Source organism: Babylonia areolata, chromosome 30 (assembly GCF_041734735.1).
Source record: "Babylonia areolata isolate BAREFJ2019XMU chromosome 30, ASM4173473v1, whole genome shotgun sequence".
Classification (NCBI taxonomy): domain Eukaryota; kingdom Metazoa; phylum Mollusca; class Gastropoda; order Neogastropoda; family Buccinidae; genus Babylonia; species Babylonia areolata.
In genome coordinates this window covers 1587183-1606127 of record NC_134905.1, presented here as the reverse complement: position 1 = coordinate 1606127, position 18945 = coordinate 1587183, and the positions used below count along the sequence as shown (strand labels likewise).

The 18945-nt window shown below is 44.3% G+C and overlaps 1 long non-coding RNA gene across 1 annotated transcript in view; it reads right to left on the bottom strand.

Annotated features, from left to right (window-relative positions):
• Positions 1 to 18945, bottom strand: part of LOC143275274 (uncharacterized) — an 81534-nt gene that overhangs the window by 60118 nt on the left and 2471 nt on the right. The window lies entirely within an intron of this gene.

Sequence of the window (18945 nt, the reverse complement as noted above, 5' to 3'; positions counted from 1 at the left end):
TATACTTATAGTGATGAACTGCACATCAGAGATACATGTAGTGATGAACCACACAGTACACATCAGATATACACGTAGTGATGAACTACACATCAGATATACATGTAGTGATGAACCACACAGTACACATCAGATATACATGTAGTGATGAACCACACAGATATACATGTAGTGATGAACCACAGGGTACACATCAGATATACATGTAGTGATGAACCACACATCAGATATACATGTAGTGATGAACCACACAGTCTACACATCAGATATACATGTAGTGATGAACCACACAGTCTACACATCAGATATACATGTAGTGATGAACCACACAGTCTACACATCAGATATACACGTAGTGATGAACCACACATCAGATATACATGTAGTGATGAACCACACATCAGATATACATGTAGTGATGAACCACACATCAGATATACTTATAGTGATGAACTGCACATCAGATATACATGTAGTGATGAAACACACATCAGATATACTTATAGTGATGAACTGCACATCAGAGATACATGTAGTGATGAACCACACAGTACACATCAGATATACACGTAGTGATGAACTACACATCAGATATACATGTAGTGATGAACCACACAGTACACATCAGATATACATGTAGTGATGAACCACACATCAGATATACATGTAGTGATGAACCACACAGTCTACACATCAGATATACATGTAGTGATGAACCACACATCAGATATACATGTAGTGATGAACCACACAGTCTACACATCAGATATACATGTAGTGATGAACCACACATCAGATATACATGTAGTGATGAACCACACAGTACACATCAGATATACATGTAGTGATGAACCACACATCAGATATGCATGTAGTGATGAACCACACAGTCTACACATCAGATATACATGTAGTGATGAACCACACAGTCTACACATCAGATATACATGTAGTGATGAACCACACAGTACACATCAGATATACATGTAGTGATGAACCACACAGTCTACACATCAGATATACATGTAGTGATGAACCACACATCAGATATACATGTAGTGATGAACCACACAGTACACATCAGATATACATGTAGTGATGAACCACACAGTCTACACATCAGATATACATGTAGTGATGAACCACACATCAGATATACATGTAGTGATGAACCACACATCAGATATACATGTAGTGATGAACCACACATCAGATATACATGTAGTGATGAACCACACATCAGATATACACGTAGTGATGAACTACACATCAGATATACATGTAGTGATGAACCACACATCAGATATACATGTAGTGATGAACCACACATCAGATATACATGTAGTGATGAACCACACAGTACACATCAGATATACATGTAGTGATGAACCACACATCAGATATACATGTAGTGATGAACCACACAGTACACATCAGATATACATGTAGTGATGAACCACACAGATATACATGTAGTGATGAACCACAGGGTACACATCAGATATACATGTAGTGATGAACCACACATCAGATATACATGTAGTGATGAACCACACATTCAACACATCAGATATATATGTAGTGATGAACCACACAGTACACATCAGATATACATGTAGTGATGAACCACACAGTCTACACATCAGATATACATGTAGTGATGAACCACACATCAGATATACATGTAGTGATGAACCCACCAGTCAACACATCAGATATACATGTAGTGATGAACCACACAGTCCACACATCAGATATATATGTAGTGATGAACCACACATCAGATATACATGTAGTGATGAACCACACATCAGATATACATGTAGTGATGAACCACACATTCAACACATCAGATATATATGTAGTGATGAACCACACAGTACACATCAGATATACATGTAGTGATGAACCACACAGTCTACACATCAGATATACACGTAGTGATGAACTACACAGCAGATATACATGTAGTGATGAACCACACAGTCGACACATCAGATATACATGTAGTGATGAACCACACAGTACTCACATCAGATATACATGTAGTGATGAAGCACACAGTCGACACATCAGATATACATGTAGTGATGAACCACACAGTCTACACATCAGATATACATGTAGTGATGAACAACACAGTCTACACATCAGATATACATGTAGTGATGAACCACACAGTCTACACATCAGATATACATGTAGTGATGAACCATACAGTCTACACATCAGATATACATGTAGTGATGAACCACACAGTCTACACATCAGATATACATGTAGTGATGAACCAACCAGTCAACACATCAGATATACATGTAGTGATGAACCACACAGTCTACACATCAGATATACATGTAGTGATGAACCACACAGTACACATCAGATATACATGTAGTGATGAACCACACAGTCTACACATCAGATATACATGTAGTGATGAACCACACAGTCTACACATCAGATATACATGTAGTGATGAACCACCCAGTCAACACATCAGATATACATGTAGTGATGAACCACACAGTACACATCAGATATACATGTAGTGATGAACCACACAGTCTACACATCAGATATACATGTAGTGATGAACCACACAGTCAACACATCAGATATACATGTAGTGATGAACCAACCAGTCAACACATCAGATATACATGTAGTGATGAACCCACCCCGTCATAGCTGTTACTCGTTGCTTGTCTTCCCATCTTTCCCTTCACTAGATCTTCATGTATTCACCTATTTCGTGATTCTGTCTACTTATCTTATTTCATTTTCATGTGAATGTTTTACACAAACCTGGGACAGGCTCTCTCCAGGCCTGAATGTTTTACACACACCTAGGACAGGCTCTCTCCAGGCCTGAATGTTTTACACAAACCTGGGACAGGCTCTCTCCAGGCCTGAATGTTTTACACACACCTAGGACAGGCTCTCTCCAGGCCTGAATGTTTTACACGCACCTAGGACAGGCTCTCTCCAGGCCTGAATGTTTTACACAAACCTAGGACAGGTTCTCTCCAGGCCTGAATGTTTTACACGCACCTAGGACAGGCTCTCTCCAGGCCTGAATGTTTTACACGCACCTAGGACAGGTTATCTCCAGGCCTGAATGTTTTACACAAACCTAGGACAGGTTCTCTCCAGGCCTGAATGTTTTACACAAACCTAGGACAGGCTCTCTCCAGGCCTGAATGTTTTTCACAAACCTAGGACAGGCTCTCTCCAGGCCTGAATGTTTTACACAAACCTAGGACAGGCTCTCTCCAGGCCTGAATGTTTTACACAAACCTAGGACAGGCTCTCTCCAAGCCTGAATGTTTTACACACACCTAGGACAGGTTCTCTCCAGGCCTGAATGTTTTACACGCACCTAGGACAGGCTCTCTGCAGGCCTGAATGTTTTACACAAACCTAGGACAGGCTCTCTGCAGGCCTGAATGTTTTACACAAACCTAGAACAGGCTCTCTCCAGGCCTGAATGTTTTACACAAACCTAGGACAGGCTCTCTCCAGGCCTGAATGTTTTACACAAACCTAGGACAGGCTCTCTCCAGGCCTGAATGTTTTACACACACCTAGGACAGGTTCTCTCCAGGCCTGAATGTTTTACACAAACCTAGGACAGGCTCTCTGCAGGCCTGAATGTTTTACACACACCTAGGACAGGCTCTCTGCAGGCCTGAATGTTTTACACACACCTAGGACAGGCTCTCTCCAGGCCTGAATGTTTTACACACACCTAGGACAGGTTCTCTCCAGGCCTGAATGTTTTACACACACCTAGGACAGGCTCTCTCCAGGCCTGAATGTTTTACACAAACCTAGGACAGGTTCTCTCCAGGCCTGAATGTTTTACACACACCTAGGACTTATGCGATGGTCCGGCGTCCGCTTGTATCATTACAGCAGACGTGGTGTGGCATATATGGATGTGCCCGCACACTCTGGTATCTCCCTCCTTGAAACCGAAACTGAAGGCTGAGTGAGGGGACTGCCAAGACAGGAGTTTGCTGTGTCCTCCATTGGTGGGTTTGTTGATCAGGTGTTTCTCTGGGTCACTCCGGGCATGTTTCACGGTTTGTGCTTGGTCCGTTTGCTGCCCGTGGGGGAGGGATGTACCAACGTAGTTATGGAATCTGTCCCTCCACCTCCCCTTGCCCCTCCCCCTTCCTCATGCCCCCCCCCCCCCCACACACACACACACACACACCTCCGCCGTGCCCCTCCCCTTGCCCCTCCCCCTCCCTCTCCCTCATGCCCACCCCACCCCACTCCGCCGTGCCCCTCCCCCTCCCCTTGCCCCTCCCCTCCCCTTGCCCCTCCCCTTGCCCCTCCCCCTCCCCTTGCCCCTCCCCCTCCCCTTGCCCCTCCCCTTGCCCCTCACCCCTTGCCCCTCCCCTTGCCCCTCCCCCTCCCCTTGCCCCTCCCCTTGCCCCTCCTCCTCCCCTTGCCCCTCCCCCTCTCCCTCCCTCATGGTCCCCCGCCCTCCCCTCCGCCGTGCCCCTACCCCTCTCCCTCCCCCTCCCCTTCCCCCTTCCATCCCTCATGCCCGCCCCCCTCCCCTCCGCCGTGCCCCAACCCGTGCCCCCATCCCCTGCACCCCCTTCCCATTGTTTGTTTGGTGACTGTTGCTTGTTTCTTTACCTGCTGTACTTCTGGCTCTGCTTTCTGAGCGCCTGTGATGCAGTTGCTCAACGTTTTTGGGGGGGGTCCTGGATCACTGCTTCTGTTGTGCTTTTGCTGAGTGGGTAACGTTTCGTCTTGAGGTAGTTCTGTAGCACCTTCTCTGTTTGTGTTTTTTTTCCCATTTGCTTACCTCCCCCTTCCCCTCCCCCTTCCCCTCCCTCCAGCTGTTTTGTGAACTGTTTCAGGTTATCGATCTATGTTGATATGTGTTCGACTTGGGTCAGCTTCTAAGGTTGGATGGAAATGGGTTTGTGTGGTGTAGTTTAGGACTTTTCTTCAGCCGTAGATTTTTTTTTATCCATGTTTTGTTTCTGTCGGTAGGGGAACTAGCTATGATGCTGTTTCACTGAGGGGAGAGGGGGTGGGGGGAAAGAGGTGGGGGGAGGGGGGGGGAGGAGACAAAGATGGTTGCAGACAGGTGTGGCGGCATATTTTTGGGGTGAACAAGCTTTGTGGGATTCCACATACAGAATGCAGTGAAGGAATTCCACATACAGAATTCAGTGAAGGAATTCCACATACAGAATACAGTGAAGGGATTCCACACATACAGAATGCAGTGAAGGGATTCCACACATACAGAATGCAGTGAAGGAATTCCACACATACAGAATACAGTGAAGGGATTCCACATACAGAATGCAGTGAAGGGATTCCACATACAGAATACAGTGAAGGGATTCCACATACAGAATGCAGTGAAGGAATTCCACATACAGAATACAGTGAAGGGATTCCACATACAGAATGCAGTGAAGGGATTCCACATACAGAATGCAGTGAAGGGATTCCACATACAGAATGCAGTGAAGGAATTCCACATACAGAATACAGTGAAATGCCGCACAGTGTAACACAACGCAACACAACTACCGCACCTTACTTTACCATTCCATTCAATTCTATGCAATATCATGCAGTACCATGCAGTATCATGCAATACCATGCCACACTATGCAATATCATGACATCCTATGCAATACAATGCAATATCATGTCACACCATGCAATATGCCATACCAGGCAATGTCATGCCATACTATGCAATACCATGCCATACTATGCAATACCATGCAATACCATGCAATATCATGCCATACCATACAATATGCCTTTCCATGCAATACCATACTACCCCATAGCCTACATACCAAGCCATACTAAACATACCACATATGATAGTCAGTCGTGTCCCGACTATGACCATCAGAACAGCAGAGGAGGCAACTGCTGTTCCGACTATTTGGGCTAGAATTGGATTATAGTGGAGAGTGTCTTGCCCAAGTTACATCCCCACTCTCTCGGCCAAGGGAGTTTTAGGACAGTCGGCGTTGGGATGGTTCCCAAAGGCCGACTAGCCCACAAGGCTGCAGTACTAAGAGCCAGTGCAATTTTGCCTCCTAGTTTGAGAGTCATAGTCCTTCACAAAAGACTAAGCTGTAAATGGTTTCCCATTGACTGGAGAAACCATTGATAATACAGCTCTCACATCTTACCATACCATACGATACTTCACCTAACGTGCTATGCCATACCGTACAACAGTATAGCATTCAGCCCAGTGTTGTGCAGTTAAACACCACACTCAGCAGTGTCGAGCTATGTGGCAATGTAACTAATCCACATAATCTACACAGCAGTTTACATGATATTGTCAGAAACACAGTAGAGGTGCACAAGTGTCGTTGTGGGCGAAACAGGTTTTCATTTTTCTGATGGAGATAGCATAACACACTCGTTTCATTTTGGGGGGAAATGTATGGCTAATTTGGGGTTATTTTGAAAAAACAGGATTGCCATTTGGAAATCAGAGTACTGCTGTTTAAAAATCTGTGTATTAATTATTATGAAAAATGAAAATTAAAAAAAACCCAACGTTTTCTTTATGACAAAACGATATATGTTCATTTCAGAGATTGTTAAAGTGTATTTGTAAAAAGGTCTATCTTCCTCTTCAGTGTGTTCTTTTGGCTGGGGCTTGGGGGGGGCGAGGGGGGGGGGGGGGGCGTGGTTTGTGTCTGTGTGTAAACTATGCAATCAGTTTTCATTTTTATTAAAACGAAACTTTCACGTTGCCTTTTTTCCAGTTGTATATATACATGATATAAAATGATAATGTTTTTCCTAGATATTTTGCAACAAGCACGTCTATGAAAAAAAAACAACCAACATTCGTGTTGCTTTTTTTTTTTTTTGTTTTTGCAGTGTTCTTGTATGATATATCTTTTTTAAATCTCGCTTTATTTGTGGTATAATTTTGTATTCTTATAAGTATCTGTGTGGCGTGGGTTTTTGTTTTTTTTGTTTTTTCCCAGAACGTTATTTCCATGTTTTTGAGTAAAAAGATTGTATCTTTGTTGACTTTTCGAATTTATAACAAGTAAATATCGTTAGTATATAAAACTTTCTTTTTGAGAGAGGGTAATTCTTTCCCAGGAAGAGCTGGCTTACATTGTCAGTTTGTAAGTTTGTATTCCTTGAAAAACCAAGAAACGAAAGCAGTGCTATGTGTTTTATTTCTTAGGACTCAAGTTGATGACAGTAAAGTGTCAAAATGTCGAAGGTTTTTTTTTTATTTTTTTTTTTTTATGACACCATTAACTAGTTAAAACTCCAAATTAGTTGTTGTTTTTTCTCTGTTCGCGTTTGCTTTATTTATTTTATTGTTTTCAATTATTGTTCTGATACGCAATCCCACTAACGTGAGTTGTACACCTAATGACATTAAACAGGTCAGAATTCAGTGTTTAGTGTTCTCTCTCTCTCTCTCTCTCTGTTTTGTTTCATGTGTTTGCCTTGTGTGTGTGTGTGTTGTGTGTGTGTGTGTTTGGCTTGTGTGTGTGTGTGTTTGGCTTGTGAGTGTATGTGTTTGGCTTGTGTGTGTGTGTGTTTGGCTTGTGTGTGTGTCTGTGTCTGTGTCTGTGTTTGCCTTCTTTGCCTTGCGTGTGTGTTTGCCTTGTGTGTGTGTGTGTGTGTGTGTGTGTGTGTGTGTGTGTGTGTGTGTGTGTTTGCCTTGTGTGTGTGTGTGTGTGTGTGTGTGTGTGTGTGTGTGTGTGTTCTTCCTTCCCGTTGTGCAGGTTTCGCTGCAGAATTGGACCGATGCACTGTTGTGGATATACTTGTTGTTGTTGTTGTTGTTGTTGTTATCTTGTTGTTGTTGGTGGTGGTTGGACGAGCCGTCATTCCTGGCAATGTACATAGCATGGGCTGCATTGTTTGTATTTTTTTTTATATTGTGTGTATGTCCTGTGCTTATGCACTTGGAAACTGTCTTCCTGGAAACATTTCTCTCAAGTAAAGTCTATCGGAAAATTTGATGTTGTTTGTGTGTGTTCTCTCTCTCTCTCTATTTCTGTGTGTGTGTGTGTGTGTGTGTGTGTGTGTGTGTGTGTGTGTGTGCTTAAGGACAAGAGTGTATTTTCGGTTTGAACCCACCGTGAACAACATGTTTTTGGCACGCTGAGCATGAGTGCATAAATACTGATTTGGTCGTTAGTGATCGTATGTCAACGGGTTCTGTGTGTGTGTGTGTGTGTGTGTGTGTGTGTGTGTGTGTGTGTGTGTGTGTGTGTGAAGTGTGTGTGTGTGTGTGTGAAGTGTGTGTGTGTGTGTGTGTGAGTGTGTGTGTGTGTGTGTGTGTGTGTGTGTGTGTGTGTGTGTGTGTGTGTGTGTGTGTGTGTGTGTGTGTGAAGTGTGTGTGTGTGTGTGTGTCGTTGTGTCTTTGTTTGCTTATCTGCCCTTTTCAAAGTTAGATTTCTGTGTCTGCTCCTTGTCTTTGTGCGTGTGTCTGAGTTTGTTAAACAGCACTTAGACATCATTGTCACCATTGTGAGACATCGTTGTCACCATTGTGAGACATCGTTGTCACCATTGTGAGACATCGTTGTCACCATTGTGAAGACATCGTTGTCACCATTGTGAAGACATCGTTGTCACCATTGTGAAGACATCGTTGTCACCATTGTGAGACATCGTTGTCACCATTGTGAAGACATCGTTGTCACCATTGTGAGACATCGTTGTCACCATTGTGAAGACATCGTTGTCACCATTGTGAGACATCGTTGTCACCATTGTGAGACATCGTTGTCACCATTGTGAAGACATCATTGTCACCATTTTGAGACAGCGTTGTCACCATTGTGAAGACAGCGTTGTCACCATTGTGAGACATCGTTTTCACCATTTTGAGACAGCGTTGTCACCATTGTGAAGACATCATTGTCACCATTGTGAAGACATCATTGTGAAGACATCGTTGTCACCATTGTGAAGACATCGTTGTCACCATTGTGAAGACAGCGTTGTCACCATTGTGAAGACATCATTGTCACCATTGTGAAGACATCGTTGTCACCATTTTGAGACATCGTTGTCACCATTGTGAACACATCGTTGTCACCATTGTTAAGACATCGTTGTCACCATTTTGAGACATCGTTGTCACCATTGTGAGACATCGTTGTCACCATTGTGAAGACATCGTTGTCACCATTGTGAGACATCGTTGTCACCATTTTGAGACATCGTTGTCACCATTGTGAAGACATCGTTGTCACCATTGTGAAGACATCGTTGTCACCATTTTGAGACATCGTTGTCACCATTGTGAAGACATCGTTGTCACCATTGTGAAGACATCGTTGTCACCATTGTGAGACATCGTTGTCACCATTGTGAACACATCGTTGTCACCATTGTGAACACATCGTTGTCACCATTTTGAGACATCGTTGTCACCATTGTGAAGACATCGTTGTCACCATTTTGAGACATCGTTGTCACCATTGTGAGACATCGTTGTCACCATTGTGAAGACATCGTTGTCACCATTTTGAGACATCGTTGTCACCATTGTGAAGACAGCGTTGTCACCATTGTGAGACATCGTTTTCACCATTTTGAGACAGCGTTGTCACCATTGTGAAGACATCATTGTCACCATTGTGAAGACATCATTGTGAAGACATCGTTGTCACCATTGTGAAGACATCGTTGTCACCATTGTGAAGACAGCGTTGTCACCATTGTGAAGACATCATTGTCACCATTGTGAAGACATCGTTGTCACCATTTTGAGACATCGTTGTCACCATTGTGAACACATCGTTGTCACCATTGTGAACACATCGTTGTCACCATTTTGAGACATCGTTGTCACCATTGTGAAGACATCGTTGTCACCATTGTGAAGACATCGTTGTCACCATTGTGAAGACATCGTTGTCACCATTTTGAGACATCGTTGTCACCATTTTGAGACATCGTTGTCACCATTGTGAAGACATCGTTGTCACCATTTTGAGACATCGTTGTCACCATTGTGAACACAGCGTTGTCACCATTGTGAAGACATCATTGTCACCATTGTGAAGACATCGTTGTCACCATTGTGAAGACATCGTTGTCACCATTGTGAGACATCGTTGTCACCATTGTGAAGACATCGTTGTCACCATTGTGAAGACATCGTTGTCACCATTGTGAGACATCGTTGTCACCATTGTGAAGACATCGTTGTCACCATTTTGAGACATCGTTGTCACCATTGTGAAGACATCGTTGTCACCATTGTGAAGACATCGTTGTCACCATTTTGAGACAGCGTTGTCACCATTTTGAGACATCGTTGTCACCATTTTCAATGTTCTTCATTTTTGTCAGCCTCCTACATTTCCAATCAATGTTTCGTGTTGTTTTTCTTTGAAGCAGAAAACATGTTTATTGATGGTGTATGCATAATGCAAGTAAACATGTTTAGATATGTTACAACACCGTGAATTTCGATACATTGAAATTGTGATCGTGATTCATGTTGGAAAATAAGAAGAATAGAACCTGGTTTGCAAGGGCAAAAAAGAACAAACCCCAAAACAACAACAACAACAAAAAAAAAAAACAACCACCACCACCAACAACAACAAAAAACACACCAAAAAACCCCAACAACCCTGGACTTTCATTTAAATCACGAGAGAAAAGACGTGGAAACGGTGTGGCTGGTTAAGGGTTTCATAGTTTCTGAAAGCGTTGAGGGAAACAGTGCCTTGCCCTCCAAACAAGGAAGGTGAAGGTCGCACGCCTAACAGGCTGAGTGATTCTAGCTCTCCGTATTTTTGTTTATTGTGTTGGTTGTGTTTGGTGTTGTGTGGTTAGGTTCTGCAGAGTGTTTCAGTATGGATCCCTTCGAACAATGGATGTATGTGTGTGCCCCGATCTACATAAGACTGGCTGTGTTTTGGATTTCTCTTTCTGCTTTCCTGTCAGTTTTGAACTGCGCCGGCCCGCCATTCATCTCTCCCTTCAACACGCCTGTACACGTGCAAAACGTAACGTTCAGTGGTAGTGGACAGGTGGGCATCCTTTGTCAAGGTGAGCGCAACGTCCCTCCCTTTAATCTGTACTCGCGCGCTGAACTGTTTGCTATCAAACCTGCACCTTTGACCCCTGACCTATTTGTGCGCCTGCGAGGAACAGGCATTGGCGATTGCCTGCCGCGAAGACGAACTCGCCGAGCAGGAAAGAGAAAACAAAAGCCCATCAAAACTGTCGTTTCCGTACGGACCCCCAACAGCACTACTGACAGTACCCCTGATGTGTCACCTGCGTGTGTTGACAGATCCACTTCATGCGGCGCTGTTTGTGCTGCTTCCAACCTCAACACACGTGTTCCTGCTAACATTTTTACTTTCCGTGACATTGTCCCCTCTGATGACAATATTCCGAACTGTAATGTATCCCCCGTGCCAGTGATAGCCTCTGCTCCGCTTCCTACTCCTGCCACACCTGTCTCAACTCCCGGACCTTTTTCTTCCTTCCCATTGTCCTCCACTGCTCAGTCACCATCTTCTTCTTCCACTGTCTGTCTGCCTGACTCACCTGCTTCACCATTAGATTCCTCTCTCCTTACCTCTGATCTCTTTCATGCCTGTCTGTTCAATGCTCAATCTGTCTGCCCTGATCAAAAGACTGACTGTATTTCTGATTTTATTTTTGAACAAAACTTTGATATCGTATTTCTTACTGAAACCTGGTTAAAGTCACAAGGTCACGAACCCAAACTTACACAACTGACCCCCCCTGGATATAAAACTATGTCACTTCCTCGATTGTCTCGTGGAGGTGGCATCGCCACCGTCTACAGAGATATCTTGGAGTCTTCCCTCTCCTTCTCCCATAACCACGCCTTTCCACATGATACCTTTGAAATGCTAGAAGTCACTCTCAGTGTTCCCGGTCACTCAATCATCTTCTGTTGTCTCTATCGTCCTCCGCCTAGTCGTAAAAATAACCTAACATCTTCTCAGTTTCACGATGAGTTCCGAACACTACTTCATTACTACAACCTTCGTTCTGGCAAACTTATTATCCTCGGAGATTTCAATTTTCAATTTCGACAACCAGACTTCCACTGATGTCAAACGCCTATGTCAATCTCTGTCCACTCATTCTCTCTCTCAGTTCGTTACAGAACCAACACACAGATCTGGCCATACGTTGGACTGGCTAATCGCACGTGAGTCTGATGCCATGGTTGCGTCAGTGACTGTAACTGACAAACTTTCTTCCGACCATTCTGCTGTTATATTCTTGCTTAATATTTCAAAACCTACCAGAACCAAAAAATCTGTTACTCGTCGCAACCTGAAATCCATCAACATTAACACTTTTTCTTCTCAAGCTGCTGAACGCCTTTCCAAAATTTCTTCCCTTACCGACGTATCCACACATTACAACACTGTCCTCTCTCAACTGCTGGATGAACATGCACCCCCCACTACCCGCATGCTCCCTGACAGACCCTCCGCCCCATGGTACACAGAAGACATTCAACTTGCAAAACGCAAACGTCGCCAACTGGAAAGACGATGGCGATCAACAAAACTGCAAGTCCACAATCAAATATTCCGAAAACAAATAAATAAAGTCAAACATATGATCTCATCAGTAAAAACAAACTTCTTTTCTTCTCAAGTTCTCGATGCCACATCCACCAAATCTCTTTACTCTGTCATGTCAAATCTTCTTGGAACTGCAAAAAGGACTCCTCTTCCTTCTACCTACACTTTATCTGAACTCCCCAATGTCTTCTCCTCTTTCTTTTTCGACAAAGTCCAAAATATTCGTACCATCTTAGACCAAATGTCTTTCCAACCTGTTCATCCTGATCCTCAATTCAGCGGCACTCCTCTCCATTCCTTTAATCCATTGACTGAAACAGAAGTTCATGAAATCCTAAAAGAAATGACAGTAAAATCCTGTGAGCTCGATCCTATACCAGCCTCGGTCTTTTCCCAGTGTGTCTCACATCTTCTCCCCACAATCACCAATATTGTCAACTCATCCCTTCTCACTGGAACGTTTCCATCCACTTTCAAAACTGCAATCGTCCGGCCTCTTCTGAAGAAACCCAACCTTGACGCAAACATTTTGAAAAACTATCGACCAGTTTCTAATCTTCCATTCATGTCCAAACTCCTTGAAAAAGCTGTCCTCAAGCAGCTTAACAACCACCTTTGTTTCAACAATCTCATCCACCCATTTCAGTCTGCCTATCGCGCTGACCATAGCACCGAAACCACTCTCCTCCACATTCTGAACAATCTACTGATAGCGTCCGACTCAGGAAAAATTTCCCTTCTCACTCTTCTCGACTTGTCAGCCGCCTTTGATACGATAGACCATTCAATCCTTCTTTCCCGTCTTCATTTTACATTTGGTATCAACGGCACTGTTCTAAACTGGTTCAAATCTTATCTCACTGATCGATTCCAGTCTGTCATTGTTGATCATTTCCAATCTGAACCCGTTAAAATCGAACATGGAGTCCCACAGGGATCTGTTTTATGCCCAGTGCTCTTCACACTGTACACTCTCCTCTCGCTGAAATTATCAATCTCCATAATATCAGTCATCATTCTTATGCTGATGACACTCAACTCCAGAAGAGTGATACCCCTGAAAAATTGTTGTCGCTCTTGCAAGAAACATCCAACTGCTTCCTGGACATTCAAAACTGGATGACTCGAAATAAGTTACAATTGAACGCGGACAAAACTGAAGCAATGATCATAGGAACTAAACAAAAACTGTCTTCCATCACAATTGACACAATCAAACTTGGCAGTACATCCATCCCTCTTTCCACGTCAGTCAGGAACCTCGGTGTTGTCCTTGACAATACACTGTCCATGCAAAAATTTATCAGTCAGACATGTCAGTCCTGCTACTGTCAACTGCGACGCATCAGTGCCGTCCGGAAATATCTGTCCACTGACGCAACATCTAGACTTGTCGTTTCTCTCATTCTCTCTCGCCTTGACTACTGTAACTCTCTATTGTCTGGTATGCCTGCTTCATCCATTCAGTCCCTTCAGCGCATACAAAACTCTGCTGCCCGACTCGTCCTCAGAAAGAAAAGATCTGAGCACATCACTCCTCTTTTGCAACATCTCCACTGGCTCCCTGTCTCACGCCGAATAAAGTACAAGATCAGCACTCTATGTTATAGATGCATTCACAAAACTGCCCCTTCCTATCTCTGCGGCTGCCTTCACCTCTACACTCCATCTCGCTCACTACGATCGGCCTCGGATCCACTCTGTTTACGCATACCCAGATTCAAACACTCGACTGTTGGCCGCCGTTCTTTCTCTGTTTCTGGACCTTGCGACTGGAATGAACTTCCTTTTTCGCTTCGTCAAGTCTCCACACTCAGCTCTTTCAAGTCTGGCCTTAAAACCCACCTCTTCCCAAAATAGCCTCCCTTGCCTGCCCTTCCTTGTCTTTAGTTTCTACAGTATTAGAGTTATGCATGCATGTGAATGACTAGTGTGAAAGCACTTTGATTTGTCTCTGCACAAGATCCAGCGCTATATAAATACCATTATTATTATTATTATTATTTATTAAACACCATACTGCTGATGCCACACTTACCCTCTTGCACCCTGTATACACTCACCTGGAGAATTCATTTGTTCGCATTTTTGATTTCTTGATTTTACATTGGCATTTGACACTGTTCATCCCGATAGCACGTCAGCTTCTCTCATTTCAAGCTTCATTTTATGGGTAAATAGATTCATTGTCAACAGAACTCGGTTCGTCTGCTTTCAACAAGCCCTGTCTTCTGTGAAGATAGCCTCTGCTGGTGCTCCCCAAGGCACAGTTCTATCACCTGTTCTGTTTACACTTACATAAATGGCTGTACTGGCTCAGCCACAACTTTTCTGATTAATTATTCCGATGGCTTATCCGTAGAAGATCTGTCTAATTCTGGTGCTGCTTACTTTGAACAAGTCCAACAATATTCCTCCTAGTGTAAAGAGAACTACTTAGAGCTAAATGATAAGAAAATAAAAGCAATGATACCGTGAATGAATGCATAAGGTTCAGTAAGGTTGTGGGTGTGAAACAGAGCAGCTCAAGTGGTTGTACACTGCCAGAATATGACATAAAGCCACATGCCAAGCGATATCAGCCATATTATTTCCTGCAAGTCCCTGTCAGCTTTTACCATTAGGCAAACGCTTCAGTGTTCCGAAATTCAAAACAGCCAGGACTGCATGCAGTTTCAATCCACAATCAACCTAGCTTTAAACAACTGGAGTCAGTTAATAATAATGGATAATTATATAGCACACTATCCAGAAATCTGCTCTAGGTGCTTTACAAAAACGCTTTTGTTAACATAAAACATTACATCTGTGTTACATACACACACCAAAATGTGACTACACACACACACACACACACACACACACACACACACACACACACACACACACACACTGCATACATACATTTTAACATACATGTGTATCTAACAGCTACCCTAACACATACGCACACATAGGCAGGCACAAACTTACATAAACACACGCACACACAATACACATTCATATACATGCATGTAGTTATGTACACATACATATGTATACACACATAGTCAAGCACAGCTAACGCAAAGGAAGTGGACCTGCCACAATTGAACTTATTGCTGAGGGAAAAGGTGAGTTTTGAGACGAGATTTAAAAGATGCGAGGGAATCAGAATGACGGAGGTTATCAGGGAGCTTGTCCCACGTCTTTGGCGATTGAAAAGAAAACGATCTGTGTCCATAGGTCTTACTTTTGACGTGAGGTATCCTGAGTTAATGACGTGACTCACAAAATGTATCCAACAAAGTGTGCCTATGTGGACAATGTGCCCTTTATATCAAACATACAGGCCATTGCCTGCTGCATTGAATAATTTATATCCATGTTTAATAAGAGTATGACATTTTGCGCCGATGCCATGTAATAATTTCAGTGTGTATTACTGTTATCTTTGTATACTATAATACCGCCGAAATAACATTTTAACACTTTATGTATTTTATATACTCATATTGAATGAATGTGATTCAAGTGCATTTTTATGTGTTTATGTATCTTATAACACGACTTGATTTATGCCTCTATAGATAATGAAGTAGTAGATGTTCTGGAAACCAAGCAGTCAGTCGTGAATAAAGTGGGGTTGACAGGTAGCCCTGCACTGCCGTGTTCAACTTATGGGGTTGACAGGTACCCCTGTACTGCCGTGTTCAACTTATGGGGTTGACAGGTAGCCCTGTACTGCCGTGTTCAACTTATGGGGTTGACAGGTACCCCTGTACTGCCGTGTTCAACTTATGGGGTTGACAGGTACCCCTGCACTGCCGTGTTCAACTTATGGGGTTGACAGGTAGCCCTGTACTGCCGTGTTCAATTTATGGGGTTGACAGGTAGCCCTGCACTGCCGCGTTCAACTTATGGGGTTGACAGGTAGCCCTGTACTGCTGTGTTCAACTTATGGGGTTGACAGGTAGCCCTGTACTGCCGTGCTCAACTTATGGGGTTGACAGGTACCCCTGTACTGCCGTGTTCAACTTATGGGGTTGACAGGTAGCCCTCGACTGCCGCGTTCAACTTATGGGGTTGACAGGTAGCCCTCGACTGCCGTGTTCAACTTATGGGGTTGACAGGTAGCCCTGTACTGCCGTGTTCAACTTATGGGGTTGACAGGTAGCCCTGTACTGCCGCGTTCAACTTATGGGGTTGACAGGTACCCCTGTACTGCCGTGTTCAACTTATGGGGTTGACAGGTAGCCCTCGACTGCCGTGTTCAACTTATGGGGTTGACAGGTAGCCCTCGACTGCCGTGTTCAACTTATGGGGTTGACAGGTACCCCTGTACTGCCGTGTTCAACTTATGGGGTTGACAGGTAGCCCTCTACTGCCGTGTTCAACTTATGGGGTTGACAGGTAGCCCTGTACTGCCGTGTTCAGCTTATGGGGTTGACAGGTAGCCTGTGGTGTTCAACTTATGGGGTTGACAGGTAGCCTGTGGTGTTCAACTTATGGGGTTGACACGTAGCCTGTGGTGTTCAGCTTATGGGGTTGACAGATAGCCTGCGGTGTTCAACTTATGGGGTTGACAGGTAGCCTGTGGTGTTCAACTTATGGGGTTGACAGGTAGCCTGTGGTGTTCAACTTGAGCCGAGGGGTGTCAGGTGGTGTTGTGTGCCCCAGTGAAGGTCAAGGACGTCCAAATATAGCCCTAATCAAAGGGATCGGGTAATCATGCACTACCTTTATTATTGTTTATTTATTTTTTTCAAATCCACCTTTCTTTCTTAAAAAAACAAAGAGCTCTGTTTTCGGGGGAAAGGGTGGCTGGATGGTGGATGGTCGTGGGGAAGGAGGAGGATAGTTGTTTTGTTGTAAGGTGTGTGTTGGGTGTGTGTGTGGGGGGGGGTGAGGGGTGCGAGGGGGGTGGAGAAAGAGACGTACACCAGAGACAGAAAGAATGAGTGAGAGAGAAAGAGAGAGAGAGAGAGAGAGGGGAGACAGAGACAGAGACAGACAGACAGACAGAGATGCACACGTATTCTCTCTCTCTCTCTCTCTCTCTCTCTCTCTCTGTCTGTCTCTCTGTCTCTGTCTCTCTCTGTGCCTCTCTCTCTGTCTGTCTGTCTGTCTGTCTGTCTGACTGTCTCTCTCTCTCTCTCTCTCTCTCTCTCTCTCTCTCTCTCTCTCTCTCTCTCTCTCACCCCTTTTTTTGGAAAACCTCTTGGTTCTATCCAAAGGGTAGAAATTGGAAAAAGTGTGTTTTCTTTTTGTTATCAATTTCCCGGAAAAGTCGAAAGCACTGGTTCATGTTGGGGAAAACGAAAAGAGTGTTGCGTCAGACACATGGCGATATGATATGGGTATGGATATGGATACTTTGATAACGCCTATCCTCGGTCGGAGACCAAGGACCAATCGCTTTACAAACACGGGGTCATTTGCACAGTGACCCCCCCCCCCCCACCACCCCCAGTCCCCCTCCAACCCTCCCCCCCACCAACACCACCCCCAGTCCCCCTCCAACCCCCCCCCCCCCAATACCACCCCCAGTCCCCCTCCAACCCCCCCCCCAACACCACCCCCAGTCCCCCTCCAACCCCCCCCCCCACACCCCCCCAGTCCCCCTCCAACCCCCCCCCCCCCACACCACCCCAGTCCCCCTCCAACCCCCCCAACACCAACCCCCCACTCGCCCTTCCCCTCACCCTTTTCTCAGAGAGAGAGAGAGAGAGAGAGAGATACGTACATATTTTCATACATGCATACATGTTTACCTGTGCAAGTTTACCTGCGCTATCATGTTGCACAACACTTTACGATAGCAGTTGTAGTATGCCCGCAACAACAACAACGACAACCATCACCATCAGCAACAACAACAACCACAACAACCAAAATATCTATCTATCTATCTATCTATCTATATATATATATATATATAGAGAGAGAGAGAGAGAGAGAGAGAGAGAGATGATAGTCAGTCGTGTCCGACTATGACCATTAGAACAGCAGAGGAGGCAACTGCTGTTCCGACTATTTGGGCTAGAATTGGATTATAGTGGAGAGTGTCTTGCCCAAGTACATCCCCACTCTCTCGGCCAAGAGGGTTTTAGGACAGTCGGCGTTGGGATGGTTCCCAAAGGCCAACTAGCCCACAAGGCTGCAGCACGAAGAGCCAGTGCAATTTTGCCTCCTAGTTTGAGAGTCATAGTCCTTCACACAAAAAACAACACCCAACTAAGCTGTAAATGGTTTCCCATTGGCTGGAGAAACCATTGATAATGCACAACAACAACCAACAACAACAACAACAACAGCAAATACTGAGGACGACGCGCAGATAAGCGTGCTAGGTGTCACGTCTCTC